The sequence below is a fragment of the Hyla sarda genome, chromosome 5, assembly GCF_029499605.1.
Source record: "Hyla sarda isolate aHylSar1 chromosome 5, aHylSar1.hap1, whole genome shotgun sequence".
Lineage (NCBI taxonomy): Eukaryota > Metazoa > Chordata > Amphibia > Anura > Hylidae > Hyla > Hyla sarda.
The window spans coordinates 344,715,952-344,739,376 of NC_079193.1; the positions used below are offsets into that span (position 1 = coordinate 344,715,952).

The following is a 23,425-nucleotide window of genomic DNA, read 5'->3' on the forward strand; positions in this document are numbered from 1 at the left end:
CACATTTTAACAGACTCTCATCTGCAGTCACCAGGATGCAGAAGTCATCACTAGGTGACATTTCACTCCTCGACACAGCGAGAATATTTATTTTTTTACTCCTTATTTCAGAAAAGGTTCTCGCACCTCATAGTGGCAAATCCGATACTAAACCCCCTGCCCCCCCCCCCCCCCCCAGGCATGCCACGGGCCTATCACCTGGAAACAGCTTGAATTATTTTTAGCAGGTGATAATAAAGCTTCACTATAATAAAAGGAGGGTGAGGGGTAGAAATAATTTCTTCTTGTTGAATTTTGTTGAATTTTTTTTTCCGTTTGATCCTATGGTAATTGTCTGTATTAGATACAATGAATCTAAGAGGATTATGGTGATATATATATATATATATATATATATATATATTGGTCCACGACCACAAGCATCTGATAGATGATTTATATAAATTCAGAATGAATGTGATAACTTTTTAAATCACTTGCCATTGAATAGTATTTCACATTCTCATGCTAGGGCAGTGTTTTCCAAACAGTGCGTCTCCAGCTATTGCAAAACTACAACTCTCAGCATGCCTGGACAGCCTTTGGCTGTCCAGGCATGCTGGGAGTTGAAGTCTTGCAACAGCTGGAGACACAATGTTTGGAGAACACTGTGTTAGAGCTTTATAAGGGTAAGCTCACACATCAGAAAATTTACTATTTTACAGTTTTATTCTTGTCCATAATCGGCAAAAAATAAATAAAAACTTTAAAAACAGCGTAAAAATAAACAAAAATACAGATTTTTCTTTTTCTAGTTATGGCCGAAATTGTGCAGGTAAAATAAAATACGTTGGTAATTATTATTTTTTTTATGTGTAAATTTACCCTAAGGCAGAGATAAGCAGTGATACAAAGAGGCTGTTTATCTCTTTCTGCTTAAGATGTCTGCTACGCATCACTTGTGCATTCTCCTGTGTCAGCCACTAATGGATTGACATGCATCGCAACTTCTGTTTTTAAAAAGAGGTTTTTCAGTAGCTTCAGTGGAAAGTCGGCAGGCTGCGTGTAGCATGGCCGGCACAATGAGTACTGTACTGTATGTATTGCAATTCATTTCTTCACTGAATGCAACAGGGTGAGCAGCGATGCATACAGTACAGTATGCATTGCCGCTCATCTCACATGTGCTCTGCTTACTAGAAGGAAGTAGGCTAGAAGAAGTCTGCAGTGCACCTACCCAGCATTGAGCGGAATCGGGTGTGCAAGATGTAACACTGCCAAAATCAAGTTGGCGGGTGTTATACAGTGACTCCCCGACCTACGATGGCCCCGACATATGATCAAATCGACATACGATGGCCTCTCAGAGGCCATCGCATGTCGATGTCAGCATCGACATACAATGCTTTTTTATATCGGGCCATCGCATTAAGTGCTATCCGGCAGCGCCAAATGCTTAAGCTGCTGCCGGATAGCAGCTTAATGTTCCCCGTGTGGTGCGGTAAGTATTACTTACCCCTCCACGATGCTCCGGGGTGCCCTCTGGGTCCAGCGCTGGTCTTCCGGTGTCTTCTCAGCCCTCTCCGATGACGTCAATACGCTGCTGCGCACATCATCCAATAGGAATGGCGTACGCAGCGGCGTAATGACGCCGCTACGCAGGCCCAGTAAGGCCTTGCGGAAGAAAGCAGAGGACCGGAGAAGACAGCAGAGGACCGGAGAAGACAGCGGAGGACCGGAGAAGACAGCGGAGAGCCCAGCGGAGGCCCGGGGACACCATCTCGAGCGGCGGGGACAGGTGAGTACAGCTTCCTATACTTTACATTGCACGAATCCCTCAACATACGATGGATTCGACAAACGATGGCTCGTTTGGAACGAATTACCATCGTATGTTGAGGGACCACTGTATATCTGTACAGTGCTATACCCCAGGTGCAACAAAACACAAAGCTGAACTGCAGCAGAACATCATAACACCAACTCAGACCTTGTGAGGATAAGAGGTTTGTAGCGGTCAGTGTGAAAACTACATGCTTTAACGATTTTTTCCTATACATAGTGACATAGAAAAAATAAATAACAAGAAATTATTCAAAGGTATGGGTGACGGTGCTCATGTTCTCATAATACATTTGTGGTGTCCCGGTACAGGACCTAGTCCTGTACCATCCTTAAGTCCCCACAGCAAGAGTCCCGTGAGTCCATAGGGCTCTCCTGCAGGGTCCCCCCCCCCTTGCTTACCTTCTTATTGTTCTTATTGTTCTTGTTGCATTGTATATATTGTGTATGCATTGTCAATATGTATAAAGTTTGTACAAATGTATAAAAGTGTTAGCCAAGTGAACCACTGTCATGTGACATACCCAGAGTTCCTTTGGTACAAAACCTACAGGCTTAGCAACCAATGGGCTTTAGTCCAGCCCCCTAGTATATAAGGCTCAAAGTAGTTAGGTCGGCACTTTGGATAACGGTGGGTGCCAGGGATAAGGAAATCCAAGGTAGGTATATAAATCCTGGCACACCAAGTTCTTTGCAAAGTGTTTCTTTATTCACATAAAGTGTACATAAACGCAGTTTATGTACACTTTATGTGAATAAAGAAATACTTTGCAAAGAACTTGGTGTGCCGGGATTTATATACCTACCCTAGTATATAAGGGGCTGTAGTCTCTCAGTTAGGTCTCTTGTTCCTGCACAAAGTCCTGTATACTGCAAATTCATCTCATCTAGGCCAAAGCCTAAAGTCCAGCAGCCACTTCTAAAATGTGAGTTACAATTCTCTCTACAAATCCAGTGACTACTACTCAGCTAAGGAATATATTAGTAGCACAGTGGCCGGCCTAAATATCTCAATAACTATAAGTCCAAGCAAGCCTGCGAGGTATCCTGTGTCCCGGTTGCCTCTGAAGGAAGTGCATAATTGTAAAGAATGTTCCCCAAACATTTCAAGTAAAAGTTCCAGTTTATTCAGAATCCTTGCTGTGGACATTCCTTTATTACAAAACCGTTTTTGGATTGGTTGACGGCGGTTACCATACCGGAATAACCACATCCTGGCGTCACGAACACTAAGGGGTTAACAACATCTTGCTCCCCAGGGTTAATACCACCAGACCCTGCTACATAACGCAACACCCCAGTCACCACACATTCTGTTTAGACAGCGTTATTGTGTGTGCTTTATTGAAGCAGAAATGAGTGAGGGCCAATAGACAGAGTCATGTAGAACAGACCCTCCCCAAAGAGATCAGGTAGATGCAGACAGACCGTTCTCTGTGTATAATACAATACAACTGTCCTGTCATCTCCTGAAAACAAACAAACAATCAATGCCTATCAATGTCTATTCACAGGATAGGTGGTAAGTGTTTGTCACTGGGGGCCTCACCGCCTGGACCCTAACAAATCACGAGAATGAAGGTCCTGTGTCTCGCATACGATTGGAGCATACATTCTATTCAAAGCCTAAGAGACTAATAGAGTTACAGAGGTGGGACCCCCTGTGATCAGGCACATCTATCCTATCCTATGGATAGATGACAACTGACAAGTGTTGTTTTTTAGAGAATCCTTTAAAATTCTACCTAATGAAGTTGAGATGACTCTGCTTACTCTGTGCCAGTCTACACAGAAAAACTGAAAATATAGGTTAAAAAAAAAAATAGAAGAATTGTTTGTTTATTGTGACTGCTCTGGTGGTCAACAGGACCCAGATGAGGTATTTTGGTGCCCTAGGCAGAGAAGATAAATGGTGACGCCTAGAAGAAAGAAGGTTCTATCATTATCACAAACAGAGATTCTTTACTGTAAGAGCAGTGAGACTATGGAGCTCTCTGCCACATGATCTTGTGATGTGATGGTTGAATGACTATTCAAGAGGGGTCTGGATACTTTTTTCGTTTTTATATTATTAGAAATTATGGATACTATATGACACACTGGTACATTGATTAATTCTGCCATATTTGAGGCCAGTAAGATTTTGTTTTCCTTTTACTACGGGGCAATTGGCATTTTCCTTACAAAAATGTTTTTTGCCTTCCTCTGGATCAACACCGTAGAGTTATGGGGGAGATTTATCAAAACCTGTCCAGAGGAAAAGTTGCTGAGTTGCCCATAGCAACCAATCAGATCGCTTCTTTCATTTTTGAAAAGGCCTCTGAAAAATGAATTAAGCGATCCGATTGGTTGCTATGGACAACTGGGCAACTTTTCCTCTGGACAGGTTTTGATAAATCTCCCCCTTAGTGTAGACTTGATGGACCCATGTCTTTTTTCAACCTTAGAAACCAGGTAACTATTAACAAATAAATCAGTATAATATATATATATATATATATATATATATATATATATATATATATAAATAAGTTTAAGATAAAAACCTGATCCCCTTGCTGCACAAGAAGAAAGAATTTTCAGCACCCAGACCTGATGCAGTGTTTCCCAACCAGGGTGTCTCCAGCTGTTGCAAAACTACAACTCCCAGCATGCCCGGATAGCCAACGGCTGTCCGGGCATGCTGGGAGTTGTAGTTTTGCTACAGCTGGAGGGACCCTGGTTGGAAAACACTGCCCTGATCGATCAAAACTGTTGACATGTCTGTACAAGAAACAAAAGTAAGGCTGGGATCAGGGCAGTGTTTCCCAACCAGGGTGCCTCCAGCTGTTGCAAAACTACAACTCCCAGCATGCCCGGACAGCCAACGGCTGTCCGGGCATGCTGGGAGTTGTAGTTTTGCAACAGCTGGAGGGACCCTGGTTGGAAAACACTGCCCTGATCGATCAAAACTGTTGACATGTCTGTACAAGAAACAACAGTAAGGCTGGGTTCACACCACGTTTTCAGCCATACGGGACCGCGTATGGTCGGGGTTAGCTAAAACCGGGCGCTCCCGTATCCCTGCCGTATGCCGCCCGTATTTAATTCATTTCAATGAGCCGACCGGAGTGAAACGCTCATTTTTGGCCCGTATGCGATTTTCCAACGGACCTAAAACCGCATACGGGCCAAAAATGAGCCGACCGGAGTCAGCGTTTCACTCCGGTCGGCTCATTGAAATGAATTACATACGGGCGGCATACGGCAGGGATACGGGAGCGCCCGGTTTTAGCTCTGCGGTCCCGTATGGCTGAAAACGTGGTGTGAACCCAGCCTAACACTTCCTGCTAGATATATAAGGTCAATGGGGAAGAATAATCAAAACCTGTCCAGAGGAAAAGTTGTCCAGTTGCCCATAGCAACCAATCAGATCACCTCTTTCATTTTTCACAGGCCTCTTTAAAAATGAAAGAAGCGATCTGATTGGTTGCTATGGGCAACTGCACCGCTCTTCCTGTGCACAGGTTTTGCTAAATCTCCCCTAATGAAATTATTTCGGATACAGTTACTGTTGTTATCCCTGTAATTTACTCCCATAGTTTTGTGTTGATATTTGTTCTTTGAAAATACAAACCATTAGAAGATGTAATATTCAGAGCTAAGCGTTCAATGAGGAATTACACCATGTAATGGAATCTATTTAGAACATCTCCAACCACAAGTGCAGGATGTGTTGGGTTTTCCATTAATTTTTTAATTAACAAATAGAGTTTTCTTGCAAAATAAAGGAGTGATCCGACTCTAACAGCCATTGTTTTCCATCTAAATGTCTGTTTTCTCCATTATATACTTTTTATTCTCTGTAGTAATGCCATAAAATCAAGATGAGAACAATAGAAATACATTGGAGGGTATCGGAAGCATTAAGACATGACTGTCATTAAAGCTAATTATCCCTCTCATAATTCTCTTTTATTATACAATTTCGTGCACCCCATTATTATAGATCTGTTCAGCGTAGATGGGCCATCAATGTGTGATCGTGGAGGTTCCACAGCCTCACTGTTATGCTGAACTAAGAGACAGCCCCTATAATGCTATTTTCAACAGGCTATCACAACCATTAAAGGGGTACTCAGGTGGAAGTTGTGAAGCTCTTTTCTGTCTGACCTCAGTGCTCTCTGCTGACACCTCTGACCATGTCAGGAACTGTCCGGAGCAGGAAAGGTTTGCTATGGGGATTTTCTCCTGCTCTGGACAGTTCCTGACACGAACAGAGGTGTCAGCAGAGAGCACTGTGGTTAGACAGGAAAGAACTACACAACTTCCTCTGTGGTATACAGCAGCTGATAAGTACTGGAAGAATTAAAGGGTAGCTACCAGCATCACTTTTTTTTTTCTTTCCCTGCCTATTACACCGATCTATCCCTAACACCCTCCCTGCCTTTAATTTTTTTTTTACATATTAAAAATGCCTTTTGTCTGCCTGGTAGTGTGCTCACAACCAGGCAGACTTCCCCAGCAGGCACCAAGTCACTGATGCCTGCTGGGGCCTACACTTCTGCCCGTAGTTCACCTATACAGGGCGCCTCCAGCTGTTTCCCCACTGCAACTCCCTGACATCGATTGGCTCTCAGGGCATGCTGGGAGTTGTGGAGGGTGGAAAAAACTGGAGGCATAGGTGAACCTGTGATGGCCGCACATACTGCTCCCCGCCACGCAGCCCGCAACTACGACCCCCCCCCCACACCCCAGCTCTGTCATGCCGCTCAACCCGCTCCCCAGCAAAAGAACAGTGACAGCAGCCCGCAACCCCCCCGGCCCCGCCGCTCCGCTCAACCCACTCCCCCTCCCCACCCCCTTAGTTCACCTATTCAGTGTCCCTCCAGCTGTTTCCCCACTACAACTCTCAGCTACAGCTCAGCTACAACTGGAGGCATACTGTATAGGTGAACACTCAAACTCCCCCCCCGCCCCCCCATATAACACATTACCTTGTCCCCGGGAGCCTGCGTGTACGCAGTGTACGCAGTGACTGAATTTCGACTCGTTGCCAGTCTTCAATGAGTCGAAATTCTGTAGTGATGTCACTGCAGAATGCATTCGGCCACTAGAAGGGCGACCCCTAGTGGCTGAATTTAAAAGTGATTTATATTTATTTATATTGAAGTATATTAGAGATATGTTGTAGTACTTAAAGGGGTACTCCGGTGAAAACCTTTTTTCTTTTAAATCAACTGATGGCAGAAAGTTAAACATATTTGTAAATTACTTCTATTAAAAAATCTTAATCCTTCCAATACTTATTAGCTGCTGAATGCTACAGAGGAAATCCCTTTCTTTTTGGAACACTGATGACATCACGAGCATTTTTTTTTACCATGACTCTGCATTGTGGGCGTTCATTGACTTCTATAGAAACCAGCAGTCAGGCTCTTAAAGAGTGCCACGTCTTACAGTGAGAGTAGAGTAGTATTGAGCCATTATGATATATAGTATTGTCTGATCACCCTAATGTGGAACTATCTTGACAATGTATGGCCAGATTATCTGGGTGCTGTGTGGTGCTATCTGGGCACTAATTATCTGGGCAATGTATATGACCTTTATCTGCCTGTTGTATGGATTATGTTGTATTATTCAAACTCTGTATGAGACTCCACTGTCTTTTATCTTATCATATAGGCAGGGCTCCAACCTAATGTATCTTGTCAATAAAGCAATATTTACAAGATACATTACATTGGAGCCCTGCCCATATGATGAATAGATAGGACAGACACTTCTTTGTACTATACAGTTTCTTGTAATCGTTACAATGTGTCCCCCCCCCAATATTATACATTAATAATTAGTGTTGAGCGGCATAGGCCATATTCGAATTCGCGATATTTCGCGAATATATGGATGAATATTCGTCATATATTCGCTAAATTCGCATATTCGTAATATTTGCGTTTTATTTTCGCATATGCGAAAAGTTACCAATGCAAAAATTTGCGCATACGAAAATTAGCATATATAAAAATTAGTACATGCGAAAATTCGCATACGCGAAAATTAGCATATGCGAAAATTAGCATATACAAATTTGCACGCCAGTCAAACACAGTAGTATTAGAGCCTTCTTTACACCACACAAGCTGGAAGCAGAGAGGGGTGATCACTGTGATGTGTACAATGAAAAAAACAAAAAAAAAAAAAAAACGAATATTCATCATTACGAATATATGGTGCTATATTCGCGAATTCGTGAATATGCGATATTAGCGAATAAAATTCGTATTGCGAATATTCGCGAGCAACACTATTAATAATGTAGTGCAGAAGTAGACAGCCATATGCAAAGAAATAGTTATCAATAAAGTTAAAAATCTTTGGGAACTATAGGACACACCTTGCTAGGTTAGGCTGGGTCCACACTACGTTTTGTCCCATACGGGAGCGCATACGGCAGGAGGGAGCTAAAACCTTGCGCTCCCGTATGTGACCGTATGCGCTCCCGTATGCCATTCACTTCAATGAGCCGACCGGAGTGAAACGTTCGGTCCGGTCGGCTCATTTTTGCGCCGTATGCGCTTTTACAACCGGACCTAAAACTGTGGTTGACCACGGTTTTAGGTCCGGTTGTAAAAGCGCATACGGCGCAAAAATGAGCCGACCGGACCGAACGTTTCACTCCGGTCGGCTCATTGAAGTGAATGACATACGGGAGCGCATACGGTCACATACGGGAGCGCGAGGTTTTAGCTCCCTCCTGCCGTATGCGCTCCCGTATGGGACAAAACGTAGTGTGGACCCAGCCTAAGGCTGCTTTCACACCATAAAATAGTCAGGCCTTGGCAGTCACAACAGGACAGAATTGAATCTGATGGTATAAGCCACACTGGGAAGGTAAAGCCAAGCAATAAAAAATAGACCAGACATGGTAAAAACAAGAGCTTACAGCTTTATAGAAGAAGTCTTTCAGGTAAAACAAGCCAATGGTGGCTGCCGCTTATGCCAATGAGTCTAATTCAGTCTGAGCCCAGTAATTTAAAGGGGTACTCCACTCATCAGCATTCGGAACAAACTGTCCCAAACGCTGGAGACAGTGCCGGAAACTCTTGACGTCATATCCCCCTCTCCATGACGTCACGTCCCGCCCCCTCAATGCAAGTCAATGGGAGGGGGCGTGACGCTGTCACGCCCCCTCCCATGGACTTGCATTGAGGGGGCGGGATGTGACGTCATGAGGGGGTGGGGATATGACATCACGAGCTCCCGGCACCGGCTCCAGCGTTCGGAACAGTTTGTTCCAAACGCTGAGCAGCGGAGTACCCCTTTAAGACTGCAGGACCAAATCTGCTTACCACCTAGGAGGTACCAAGAGTAACCTTAGCAGCTGGTCTGTACACACTGGGGGAGATTCTCAAAGATTTTTGCGCCCAAAAAAATCAATTTCCTGCCAAAAGTTTCGACAACATTTTCAAAGAGCTTTGTGCCGCGGTTTACACTCTTCACGTCAGTTTTGTAAAAGTGGGCGTGTCCCCGTATATTGTCTGCTTCACATGATATTTTCAAAGGGGTGAGAGTCCAGTTTACATCAAAAATTTCACACCAGCTTTTAGATTTTGTAGAAATCACAGAAATGGTTGTAGTTTTATTTTATTTTATTTTTTTATTTGTTTTTTTTCGGGGGAAAAGGGGTTATTTAAGTAATTATAAAAAAAATATATAATTATTATTAGTGAAAATTTTTTCTTAAAAAAAAAAAAAAAAAAAAAAAAAAAAAATATATATATATATATATATATATATATATATATATACAGTGGTCCCTCAACATATGATATTAATTGGTTCCAGGAGAACCATCATATGTTGAAACCATCATATGTCGAGTACATATGTCTATGTAAAAATGGTAATTGGTTCTGGGGCCTCGGAACCATTGTATGTTGAATACATATCTCTATGGGAAACTGCTAATTGGTTCTGGGATGACCATTGTATGTGGAGTGTATGGGGAGTGTTTAACAAACCAGGGTGCCGCCAGCTGTTGCACAACTACAACTCCCAGCATGCATGTACAGCCATTGACTGTCTGGGCATGCTGCGAGTTATAGTTTTGCAACAGCTGGAGGCACACTGATAGGGAAACATTGATGTATGGGGTGTATAGTGTGTCTATGTATTGTATGTGATGTGTGACATCGCATACAGTACTGTACAGTTCTTTAAATACCTTCAGGGGGGTCAGAATGTCCTCCATTACCATCCTGCCGACTACAGCTCTATAGGAAAGGAAGGGAAGCAGCTCATTGGATGCCTGCAGCAAGATGCTGCAGGCTATTGGCTATGGCTGCTCTGGGGGGGCGGGGCTTACACAGAGCTCACAGTGGAAGCCTCCGTGAGTTAGCAGGACAGCATGTGAGTAACAGGAGGCAGAACGGGGCACACGGGGCACATTAAACAACTATCTGTCAGTTGCTGAAGTTGTCAGCGCTGTCAGATAGCTGTTTGTACGATGGCCCGGACACACAGCAGCATCATATGTCGAGGCTGCCTTCAACATACGATGGGCTCTGAGAGGCCATCATATGTTGAAATGATCATATGTCGAGGCCATCATAAGTCGAGGGATCACTGTGTATATATATATAGTTTTTTTCTTGGTCACTGCACCTGCACTCACATTTAAAGGGGTACTCTGGTGAAAACCTTTTTTCCTTTAAATCAACTGGTGCCAGAAAGTTAAACATATTTGTAAATTACTTCTATTAAAAAATCTTAATCCTTCCAGTACTTATTAGCTGCTGAATGCTACAGAGGAAATTCCTTTCTTTTTGGAACACTGATGACATCACGAGCACAGGGCTCTCTGCTGACATCTCTGTCCATTTTAGCAACCGTGCATAGCAGATGTATGCTAAGGGCAGCATGGTGGCTCAGTGATTAGCACTGCTGCCTTGGAGTGCTTGGGCCTTGGGTTCAAATCCCACTAAGGACAAGAATAAATAAAGAGTCATTATTATAATTACATCAGCAATGAGCACTGTGCTTGTGATGTCAACAGAGAGAATTCCAAAAAGAAAATAATTTCCTCTGTAGTATTCAGCAGCTAATAAGTACAGGAAGGATTAAGATTTTTTAATAGAAGTAATTTACAAATCTGTTTAACTTTCTGGCACCAGTTGATTTAAAAGAAAAAAGGTTTTCACCGGAGTACCCCTTTAGGCTCAGAAATATTTTATTTATCCAGTTATTGCCTGTCTGGGCACTAGTAACAATGGAATATTTCGTGAGACATTTCTGCCAGAATTTTCTGGGATGTGAAATTTGGCACAAAAATCAGCAATTTTGTCTGCAAAAAAAAAATTTGCGTGAAAAAAAAAACAAAAGTCGGGTGAAGATGAATTTTCACATATTTTCATATTTTCAAAGCAGCACAAAAGACCTTTCAAAATGTGTGGAGAGAAAAAAAAAGGTGTGAATAATATCCCAGTAGTTTTTGAGAATCTCCCCCACTCTTTAAAATAAAAATAAAAAAAGGTGTAAAATTCAAAAGTCTCAAAAAATAGCCTGAGGTACAGCCAAATGTGCGACAAATATACACAGAAAAACAGCTCAAAACACAATGATAAATGCCCCTCCAAAGTTCTCCAGTTCTACCTTTAAAACACCAGCATAACAGCATGGGCAAGAAAAACACCCAAAGCCATGATGGTAAAAGCTGGAAGTATAGGAAGGGTTGGCACTCAAGTTTTTGTTGTGGTGCACGTGGATGGTAACAATGCAAATAGAAAAAGGAATCCCGGCACTCACGATAGTCTTCTGCCAAACGTAATGTGTTTATTTACACAGTGCTAAATACAAAGGACGCGTTTCAGCCAAAGCATGTCAGTCTGAATAAGGCTTTTGCCGAAACGCGTCCTTGTATTTAGCACTGTGTAAATAAACAGATCACGTTACGCAGAAGAATATCGTGAGTGCCGGGATTCCTTTTTCTATTTGCATGATGGTAAAAGCCACCAGCCTAACATGTAACAACGTGAAACATAAAGAACATTGTGGACAAAAAGAACAAACCTGGATCTCAAACACTAGAGCCAAGATAAGCGCTACCAAATCTGTGTGCTGTTTTGTAATGTTCAGTAATGTACAGTAATTTTATGTGAGCGCTATATGACATTTTGGGATGTTACCCTTAGCTCTTAGCTATCACGCCCCCTCCCGTAGGCTTGCATTGAGGGGCGGAGCGTGACGTCACACGCCGGCGCAGGTGTGACGTCACACGCCGTCGGCCCTGTAGTCGCTGGTAATCAGTCCCGGAGTGAACACGCTCCGGGGACTGATTACAAACGGGGTGCCGCGTGCATGATCCCAGGGGTCCCCAGCAGCGGGACTCCCACGATCAGGCATCTTATCCCCTATCCTTTGGATAGGGGATAAGATGTTTAAGCACCGGAGAACCCCTTTAAACAATTTCAAAGATACAATAATATGAATGTATAAGAGAACCAATATATGGTCATGGCTCAGATAGCAATCGGTGTGGTTCGTACTAGGTAAGTATATAGGTAAAGGCATGGATACACACCCTCCCAGGTACATCGGCAATGTAACAGCAAAACAAGAAAGTGTCAGGTGTCTCGTGCAATCAGAGAATGACAGTTAATAGAAAAACAATAATGACAAGTGGCCAGAGAAATTCGAGGGAGGTTTGGTAGGGTATACAGCCAGGTCCGTAGAAGTGGCATGAGAGAGAAATTGATTCCCTCAACACCGAAAGGCACAATACTTAACAAGAGAAGTGAGGAGAGGGATGGTCCATGACAGTAACTGCTGCAAGGGTAGGCGTAGGAAAGGGGGGGGAGGGGAGGGAGGGCTATGGGGTAAGGAAGGGTATATGGGTGGGAAGGTAGGCTGGGGGAGAGGGAGGACCACAAAAGAAGGAGGGGGGGGGAGCGGATCTGGGAAAGAGGCGAGACAAATAAAGAAAACAGAAGGTAAGAGGAGAGGAGGCAGAAAAAAAAGAGGGGGGGGAAGAAAGGAAGGGAGGTGAGGAGGAAGAGTGAGTACAAGAGAGAAAGAAAGAGAGAGATAGAGAAAGAGAGGAGCTGTGTAGTGTAACATCTCGGGCCTCCTGTCAATTTTATGAGAAATGCCTATGCAGCACTGTGTAAGATCCCTAGCTGTCAATAATTTAAACTTGGTCCCCTAAATGCCTGAACTGGGAGACATTCTCCTCGCTCCCTAATGTATACAACCATGAAATAGGAGATAAAGCTTCCCGCTCAGTCTCCAGCACCTGTCTCCCGTTTTACTGGATCTCGTGCTGTGGAGATAGAGCTGGAAGCATCGGGAGTACCCTTTAAGGTACGTTCCCACTTGGTGTATTTTGCTGCGTATTTGCTGCTGCGTATTTTCTAACCCATTGACTTCAATGGGAAATAAAGTACGCAGCAAATACACAGCAAAATACGCCAGGTGGGAATGCAACCTTAGGGTGCCTTCCCACCTGGCGTATTTTGTGCGTATTTTGCTGCGTATTTGCTGCTGCATATTTTCCTACCCATTGACTTCAATGGGAAAATAAAATACGCAGCAGCAAATACGCAGCAAATACGCCAGGTGGGACCGTACCCTTAGGTGTCTTCGAATGTTTCAATAAACTTGGTCCATCTGTTGACAGTCTAGTGTAAGGGCTCAATCACATTGCAAACAATTTCCATTGTCCCATTGTTTTAAAGGCTCTGTGCACACTGCAGAATCGCCCAAATAATAAACATAGTTCAATAGTTTATAAGGTTTTAACAAAGGGCGAAGGAAAGCGTTCACTTTCCGAAATGCGTAGGCTTTTTGGCCCCACGGACTACCTGTGTTGTGACGTCACACAGCAGTCTCACGTGTGGGGAACAGACCGGAGCAGAGTTTTCTGCTGGTAGAGAATTCCGCCGGCCGGGGCAGTTCTTCCAGCAGAGAAAACAAGCGGATCGCCACTCACTATCTTCACAGTATAGGACTCAGCTCTTTCTATTTACAGGACACTACATCAATAAGGAAACAGAAGGTAAGGACGAAGATTGATCAAAACCTGTGCAGAGGAAAAGTTTACCAGTTGCCCATAGCAACCAATCAGATCGCTTCTATTATTTTGCAGAGGCCTTGTTAAAAATGAAAGAAGCGAGCTGATTGGTTGCTATGGGCAACTGGTCAAATTTTTCTCTGCACATGTTTTGATAAATCTCCCCCTATATATGTTAAACTAACCTGTGATTATCTGTATGTGTCAACTGTACTAATACTTAGTGTACTGTACTTACCATTTAGCAGTTTGGATAAAATTATTAACAATTACCTATCTCTAACATATTGTTCTTGATATTTCTAAGTGTTTTTCAATACACAGCACCGTTACTAACAATATATATAGTTCATAAGGTTGAAAAGAGACCAGAGTCCAACAAGTTCAACCTTTATCCCTACTGTGTCCCTACTGTGTTGATCCAGAAGAAGGCAAAAAACCCTTATGAGACTAATGCCAATTGTCCCATACCAGGGGGAACATTATTTTGTGACCCCAAATATGGCATCAGAATAAATCCCTGGATCAACGTTCTGTCCCTATAAATCTAGTATACATAACCTGTGATGTTATTACAGGTGATCTCTTTCACAGAGTTCCCCAGGACCACCTCCTCTGGGAGAGAATTCCACAGTCTCACTGCTCTTACAGTAAAGAACCCCCGTCTGTGCTGGTGTAGGAACCTTCTTTTCTGTAGATGTAGAGGATGCCTCCTTGTTATAGATACAGTCCTGGGTATAAATAGATCATGGGAGAGATCTCTGTACTGTCCCCTGATATATTTATACATAGTTATTAGGTCTCCCCTAAGCCTTCTTTTTTCTAAACTAAATAACCCTAATTCTGATAATCTTTCTGGGTACTGTAATCCTCCCATTCCCCGTATTACTCTGGTTGCCCATCTTTGAACCCTCTCCAGCTCCACTATGTCGTTCTTGTACACTGGTGCCCAGTACTGTACACAGTATTCTATGTGTGGTCTGACCAGTACTGTACACAGTATTCTATGTGTGGTCTGACCAGTACTGTACACAGTATTCTATGTGTGGTCTGACTAGTGATTTTTACAGCGGTAGAATTATTCCCTTTATTCTTGTTCATTCTTTGGTCAGAATTCAGCCGGGATGCATTGCCGTCTATGAGATGGTGCATGTCCGCAGTGTAAATGAGCCCTTAGAGTGCACCAGCAAATAGTTGGTTTACTTTACGTCAGAATTTTGTGACAAAATTGTTGATCATTTTTGCCAAACTTGGGCTACAGCCCCTTTCCTTATAATCTCTTGCCTCTTTTTTTGGGTGAGGTGCAAAAGTGTGTAAAAAGCTTCTAAAGAGACATAGGGGAAGATTTATCCAAACCTGTGCAGAGGAAGAGTGGTGCAGTTGCCCATAGCAACCAATGATATCCTTTTTTCATTTTGCAGAGGCCTTGTTAAAAATGAAAGAAGCAATCTGATTGGTTGCTATGGGCAACTGCACCACTCTTCCACTGCACAGGTTTTGATAAATCTCTCTCATAATACATATTGGCCCTCATTTACTATTGCAATCCCGACATGTTTTGTCGGGTTTGTGTGCCAGAAATTCCATCTGCGCCAGGATTTGCACCAGAATTGAAAAAAAAAATAAATAAATAAACCCGACTAATTCACCATTTTACTAAGAAAACCAGAAAAAAAGTGCATGGCCTTCTGGAAAAGGGGGTGTGGTCACCAAAAAGGGGCATGTTCCCAACATTTTCACAAAATCCCAACATATTTACTAAGGTTTCCACAGAAAATGTGGGGGATTTGAGCCGAGGAAAACCGGACAGATCAGAGCATGTGAAAAAAAAAAAAAAGCAAAGTGTATGGAAAGGGGAAAATGTAGGGAAACCTTAGTAAATACCGTGTAGGGAATTAAAACCCACAAAAAAACCTACACAACACTCTTAGTAAATAAGGGCCATTGTGTAAATAAGGTAAGATTATTATTATTTTTATTATTTTTTGTGCAAATTGCAACAGAATTCTAGCGCATTCACAACAGTTAATTTAAAGGGGTACTCCGCTGCTCAGCGTTTGGGACAAATTGTTCTGAATGCTGGAGTCGGCGCCGGGAGCTCGTGATGTCATAACCCCGCCACCTAATGATGTCACATCCCTGCCCCCTCAATGCAAGTCTATGGGAGGGGCGTGACAGCCGCCACGCCCCCTCCCATAGACTTGCATTGAGGGGGCAGGGCACGACGTCATGAGGGGGCGGAGCTATGACATTGCAAGCTCCCAGCATCGGCTCCAGCGTTCGGAACAATTTGTTCCAAACGCTGAGCAGTGGAGTACCCCTTTAAGGACATGTGGCCAAGGTAAAGGAATCATCTATTCCTAACAAAGTGCGGGATGATGTCGAGCTATGGCAGGATGAACTCTTACTATGTAAATCCCACTTGCAGATGTTACTGTGAAGCCAATACCACTTTTTTTTATCTTTATCGTTTTTTTCATTCATTTAAATTTTTCCTAACCAATGTATCCGGATGTGTGGGCTTCACTCCTCGGGTAAATCCTCGGCTGCACCCTGCAGAGCCGGGATCTCCCCCTCAGCCGCATTATTCTATGCCTTTGATCTGGTAATGCATATTAAAGTCTCATTGGCATGCAAAATTTTCTTTGCTTTTTCTTTTTTTCCAAGTGATGTGTAGGATATTAAATCACTGTATGCGGAAGATATTAACACTTTCAGAGAGAGGAGAAATTGTCTCTTTAGTGTTGCCAAACAAGGGTGCCTCCAGCTATTGCAAAACTACAACTCCCAGCATCCCAACATAAGACAAAAAATGCTTCTTTCGGTTCCTGGAGAGAGAGACTGTATGCAGAAGATATTAACACCTCCAGGGAGAGGAGAAATTGTCTCCATAGACCAGTGTTTCCCAACTAGGGTGCCTTCTGCTGTTGCAAAATTACAACTTCTAGCATCTCAGCATCATAAAAAGTGCTTATTTTGGCTCCTCTCAAGCTTCTTCCTTCTCCTCTAAACTTTTATTTACTTTTGTAAACAAGACAAACTAGCAACGCGGAGGGATCTGACTATATATCACTGAGGGATCTGATTATATATCACTGAGGGATCTGATTATATATCACTGAGGGATCTGATTATATATCACTGAGAGAGCTAATTAAATTTAACATACTGCAAATATAAGTCTATGGAGAGAGGAGGAGTAAGGAGGGAGATGGGATGGGGAGGGGGTGCAGAGAACACAGACAAAGAGAGAGAGACTGTATGTGGAAGATATTTACACTTTCAGGGAGAGGAGAAATTGTCTCAATAGACCAGTGTATCCCAACCAGAGTGCCTCCAGCTGTTGTAAAACTACAACTCCCAGCATCAGACAAAAATTTTCTCTGCTCCTATCAAGTTTCTTCCTCCTCCACTAAACTTTCATTCACTTTTATTAAGAAGACAAACTAGCAGCTCACTGAGGGATCAGATTATATATCACATACTGCAACACTCTATGGAGAGGGGAGGGGTAAGGAAGGAGATGGGAGGGGGACTGTGTTCAGAGGACACAGACAGAGGGAAAGAAACTGTATGCGGAAGATATTAACACTTTCAGGGAAAGTAGAAATTGTCGCTATAGATTCCGTATTTGCCAACACGGGTGGCTCCAGCTGTTGCAAAACTAGAACTCCCAGCATCAGACGAAAATGCTTCTTTCTGCTCCTATGAAGCTTCTTTCCTCTCTTTCCTCATTCAATTTTGTTAACAGGACAAACTAGCAGCTCACTGAGGGATCTGTTTCTTATATATCACTGAAGGATCGGATTATATATTACATACTGCAACTACAAGTCTATGGAGAGGGAAGGGGTAAGGAGGGAGATAGGAAGGGGGAGTAAGTTCAGTTAACAAAGACAGAAAGAGAGACTGTATGCGGAAGATATTAACACTTTCAGGGAGAAGAGAAATTGTCTCTATAGACCGGTGTGTCCCAACCAGGGTGACTCCGGGTGATGCAGAAAAATACTGCTATGGACAAATGGTGCAGTAAAAATGAGAACCAAACAATGGAGCCGCTTGCAGAAAAGTCCAAAGCCTTGTGTGGTATTCCTATAGATGAAGCCAGGCCTGAAGCACATTAATATGAGTGAGGTCATCCTAAGGAGTGCATTTACCCATCTATTCTCTTCTCTTATCTTATTATTTTATTATATACCTATTATATACGTTAAGATTTTCTTCAACGTCTCCAGCCCCTTAAGTTTCCATGGTTTCGTGACCCTTCCTCTCCAGACAATTGTGATCTTTCTACCATTGACGCTTCCAATTAAGTGTAAAATATGTACAGAACGAAGCTTCCAGAAATGGCACTTTTCTATTTTACTACATCATAAAATAATACCGACACTGAAGATAAATTTGACATCTCTGGTGTATACTGTAAACCTTATTGTTAAAGTCATTTATTCAATTTATACTCCTAAGGAGCTAAGGCGCAGTTAGCATTTAGGTTACCTGTACTAAATGTCAGTGCGGAGGGGCTTGTTGCATCCCCCTGGACGCTCTGGCATATTAGGTTTGTTGTAGCCTGTAGTGCCCCCTTTCTTTGCCTGCAGGCTCTCTGTAAATGATGTTCAGAAACATTTTCACTTAATAACTAACATACTAACTAAAGATACAGAGGAGAGGGATGGGGGGGGGTGATGCCACAGGTTTAGCATATTTGTGACTCCTGTTTCATCCCTTAAAGGGATACTCCAGTGGGAAAAAAAATTTTTTACATCAACTGGTGCAAGAAATTTATACAGATTTGTAAATTACTTCTATTTAAAACATCTTAATCCTTCCAGCACTTATCAGCTGCTGTATGGTCCTGAGGAAGTTGTGTAGTTCTTTCCAGTCTGACTACAGTGCTCTCTGCTGACACCTCTGTCCGTGTCAGGAAAAAGCCCAGAGCAGGAGAGGTTTGCTACAGGGATTTTGCAGCATTTTTATTGTCATGCACCACAATTGTCACATGTATTTTTAGTCAAAAATATGACTTGTTTTACACTGTGTAAACTTAGCCTAAAATTATTGTATGTTTTGTTTTTTTACCACTTTTGGCCAGATATCTCCTTTCAGCCATAGCTGAAGAATGCCCCCAAATGTCCACATCATGTATATACAGTATCCTGTCCAATGGAAAGACCATAGGCTTAGGCATAGACTATAGGCAAGCTGATACAACACCATGCCCTAGGTGAGCTGGCTTCTCTATTGACTTGTATAGAAGCTGATACAAGTAAACACTTAAATAGGCACTGTCATGTGAACAAACTTTTCATAGGTGTAAGAACCTATAGGGTTAAAAAATTCTGACAGGTTCTTTGTTGTTTTTTGTTGCTGGGTTATGCCCGGCTGTCGGGACTGGTCAGCTGAACTTGATTGGAGCACCTGTTCTGGCTCCATATAAGCTGGCAGTCTACTCCCAGTCTTTGACTGCTAAAGAGCCCAGTTTGTACTCCTAGCTAGCTTTATACTATATCTGTTATATCTGGCATTTTGACCCTTTGGCTCCGCTCTCTGACTTTTCTTCTGGTATTAGTGTTTTTGCTACTTTGACAACTCCTGATTTTGATGTGGATAGTGGACTTTGACTTATTGTGTGTGTGTTAGTTTTGCTTCTGTTAGTCTGTCTGCTCCCTACTGTATACCTTGACCAGTGTCTGTATTATTGTATTTTATTATTTTGATAGTTGACTCCCCTCACTTGTCTAGGGAGGGACTGTCACCGTGGTTACGGACCTGTCGTCTAGGGCGGGTACGTAAGTAGGCAGGGATTGGGGAGTGGGCGAGAATGGTGTCCACAATAGGTTGATAGTACAAGTAAATATAAGAAACTTTGTATTATATCTTAGACAAAACAAACAATACTTAGTTCTCTTCTTATAAAAAAAAATGCTTCCCCACCCCCCCCAAAACCCCCACTGCTCAAATCTTCTTTCAAAACCAGCTCAACTTTGTCTTGTGTCTGCAAGACAAGCAATAAGTCTATGAAAGGGGGAAGAGGGGGCTCCGCCCACCAGCTTTAGGAGAATGAAGAGGGGGCTCTGCCCACCAGCTTTAGGGGAACTGTAATTTATAGATGAAGCCTGCAGAGCAGAAATCTGCTGAAACCATATACAAGTGATAAAATGGGAAATTGTAGTGTTGCTCCTCATATACACATAGAGGGAAGCTTATTGTGAAAATTCACTGGAAATGACAAGTAGGCCTTAACCATTTATAGGAATGCTCAATCTACTCTGCTAATCTGTTTGATCCTCATATATTAATGTATAGAACCCATTCAGCTGCACAATCCTGAAGACACTGTAGCTATAGATAAATGAGGAGCGATGATGAGAATTCACTAAAATGGTGTCGATGACAGAACTGCAGAGATTACAAGGCATGTAGCAGAGCTCATTTTTTACCGATGTAGCAGAGCTGTGCGTCCGGCAGTAGTTTATCAATCTTTTTTGGGGGTCCGAATAAAGCAATTGCAAAGAATAATTGGTAAATCTGGCTCTGCTACATCTGTAGCTCATACAATAGTTATTGAATCATAATGCCACAACACAACAGCAAGAGCGCTTTAGCTGTCAGCAGACACTAGAATTGTCGCAGTGTATCAGGGAAAAACCTGATGTCACAATATTAGAATGGGAAGGAAATTGTGACACGTCTGAGATATGGCAGGGTAACGCAATTGCAAAGATATTATACCGCTATATAAAAAAAAAGTTTTCCCAACCAGTGTGCCCCCGGCTGTTGCAAAACTACAACTCCCAGCATTCTTTGAGGGGGGGGGGCCGCACAGTTGCCCATAGCAACCAATCAGATCGCTAGTCATACTATCAATTGTATATGACATTTTTCACCAGTTTGCCCCAGGCTTTATTTCTGATTTTCAGTTGGAAATAACCCTAGTTAAGACTGTTTAATACAATAATGCTCTGTAATACCTTCCATACTGCTGCTGCTTCTGAGTTCAGTGTTTGGAGACATCATAGAGGCAAGGCTCCACTCACTAGCTCAGGGACAACTGAAAATCAGAGCTGAAGCCTGCAGAGGGGAAAACTAGATAATATAGATAATAATTTGCCCTTAATACTTCAACTTTTTAAACAGAGGTATTAGAATTGGACATCTCTGTTAAAGGGGTACTCCAGTCCTAATACATCTTATCCCCTATCCAAAGGATAGGGGATAAGATCACAGGGATCCCGCCGTCACGCCCCCTCCCATAGACTTGCATTAAGGGGACGGGATGTGATGTCACATGGGGCGGAGTCATGACATCACGATACTCCAGCCCCGTGGTCGTCACGCTGCACACTCGGAGCCTCCAGCATTGTGGGGAGCTTGCAAAAGTGGGTGCTGAATGACAGATTGCGAGGGTCCCTAGCAGCGGGACCCCCACGATCAGACATCTTATGTATTAGTGTCGGAGTACCCCATTAAGGCTTCTGGTTAAAGCGTTGCTATATTTTCGTCCAACAGCAGGATACGGGTGAAACTAAAAACTTTATATTGTTGCCGTAGACTAGCACCAATACTGACGTCATGAGTCGAACTGCCTGATGTACCATCCTGGATGTCCCATAAACTTGAATGGGGCTTCTGGGATGGAACATAAGGCAGTCCGTCTGATGATGTGAGTGTGGGGCGACACAGGCACTAGCAACATGATAGCGTGTTAGTTTCACCCATATCCTGTTGCTCTCCGAAACAGTAGTAACGCTATAAAGTAATATGCCAGACATAAAAATGTCTAAACAATCTGAAGAAATGTAAAATAGATGTAAAGATGTAAAAATATATAATGAGTAAGAACCCTAAGTTAATGACTAACCTCCAGATCATCAATGTTAGATTGGCAGAGGTCCCTTGCCAATCATTTATTTGAAGGGTCTCGGGGAGCCCCACAACCTTTTCCTTGTATCCATGTGCTCCAATTCTTGCAGGTTTGTCCCATTCGCTCAGTCAACTATTTAATGTTAATGAGTACCTCTCTTATTAAATTTTATAACCCCCCCAGTTCACTGCCCCCATCATGATAAACCACCCCTGCCTTTATTTTTTTATATTTTTTGGTTTTCTACCTTGATATTGCTACATATTTTCTGCTCAATCTCAGCCAGATTCACAGGCTGGAAAGGGGCGTTCCCCAGCAGACGTGACATCATCTGAAGCCATACAGGAGATAACTTCCTCCCTCACTCTGCTACACACAGCAAAGAGCAGTTTAGTGTGAGATGAGCTATGATTGGCTATGGCTGCACCCCCCCCCCCCCCTCAGCACTCCAGCATTTTCTGATTTTGGACTTCTGCTAGGCCAGCAGGAGTCCAAAGTCTGCGCAAGAGATGGGGGGAAATGTGCTCTGGATAAGTAGGGAGACACCTAGTGGCAGCTTTTTTAAACACAAATAAAACTTAGAAATTTAATTTTTTTTTAAACAAAGTACATTTAAAAGATTTTTTATTTACCATAAGGAGTGCAATAGCAAAAATTCGTTTTAATGACAGTGCCCATTTAATGACCTCTCTTGAGGAAAGGTCATCAATTCTGGAGAACCCCTATAAAAGGTTGAAGGAAACTGGATGATCGAGCCCGTTTGGCAATAGCCCCTTTAGCCCCCAGTCTTAGTTACTCTGAAGAAATAAACAAACTTATGTAATACAAGATTTCTCTGATTCAATTCTCGATCACATATTGACAAGAGTAAGGAAAGCAGATTTTCACCAAAAACTTCCAAAGTTGGTCCTACCGATTCTAATTCTAAGTCCAATCTACCATGTGATCCTTAAACGGGTACTTCGTTGGAAAACAATATATATATATATATTTTTAAATCAACTGGTGCCAGAAAGTTAAAGACATTTGTAAATTACTTCTATTTAAAAATCTTAATCCTTCCAGTACTTATAAGCTGCTGTATACTACAGAGGAAGTTGTATTTCTTTCTGGATTTTTTTTTTTATTCTGACCACAGTGCTCTCTGCTGACACCTCTGTCCATTTCAGGAACTGTCCAGATCAGGAGATGTTTGCTTTTGGGATTTGCTCCTGCTATGAACAATTCCTGACATGGACAGAGGTGTCAGAAGAGAGCACTGTGGTCAGATTGAAAAATTTTTTTTTTTTTAAAGAATAGAACTTCCTCTGTAGTATACAGCAGCTGATAAGTACTAGAAAGATTTTTAACTAGAAGTCATTTACAAATCTGTTTAACTTTCTGGCACCAGTTGATTTAAATTATTTTTTTTCCAGTGGAGTACCCCTTTAATCCATGTATCTTCCTCTCCCTAGTCATACAAATAGCACTTTCAGATCTATAATCCATATAGGAAACTTAATATCGGCCAGACGGGAAAAAAAACTGCAGGATCAGGATCCGTTTAACCTTCATAAATCAGATCAATGGCGGCTGTTTAAAGGAGCCACTTAAAGCAATGTCTATATATATTAGTGGTCTCCAAGCGGCGGCCCTGCAGCTGTTGCAAAACTACAACTCCCAGCATGCCCGGACAGCCGTTGGCTGTC

The 23,425-nt window shown here is 42.6% G+C and overlaps 1 protein-coding gene across 2 annotated transcripts in view; it reads right to left on the reverse strand.

Annotated features, from left to right (window-relative positions):
- The window catches only part of TMEM74 (transmembrane protein 74), an 82,909-nt gene that overhangs the window by 58,619 nt on the left and 865 nt on the right, over positions 1-23,425 (reverse strand). The window contains exon 1 of one of the 2 annotated variants that reach the window (XM_056518633.1): positions 13,665-13,805. The exons of the other annotated variant lie outside the window; for it this stretch is intronic. The gene's annotated coding sequence lies outside the window, so the exon portion shown is untranslated. Of the gene's footprint in view, positions 1-13,664; positions 13,806-23,425 lie in introns of those variants that run through there. 2 annotated transcript variants of the gene reach the window in all.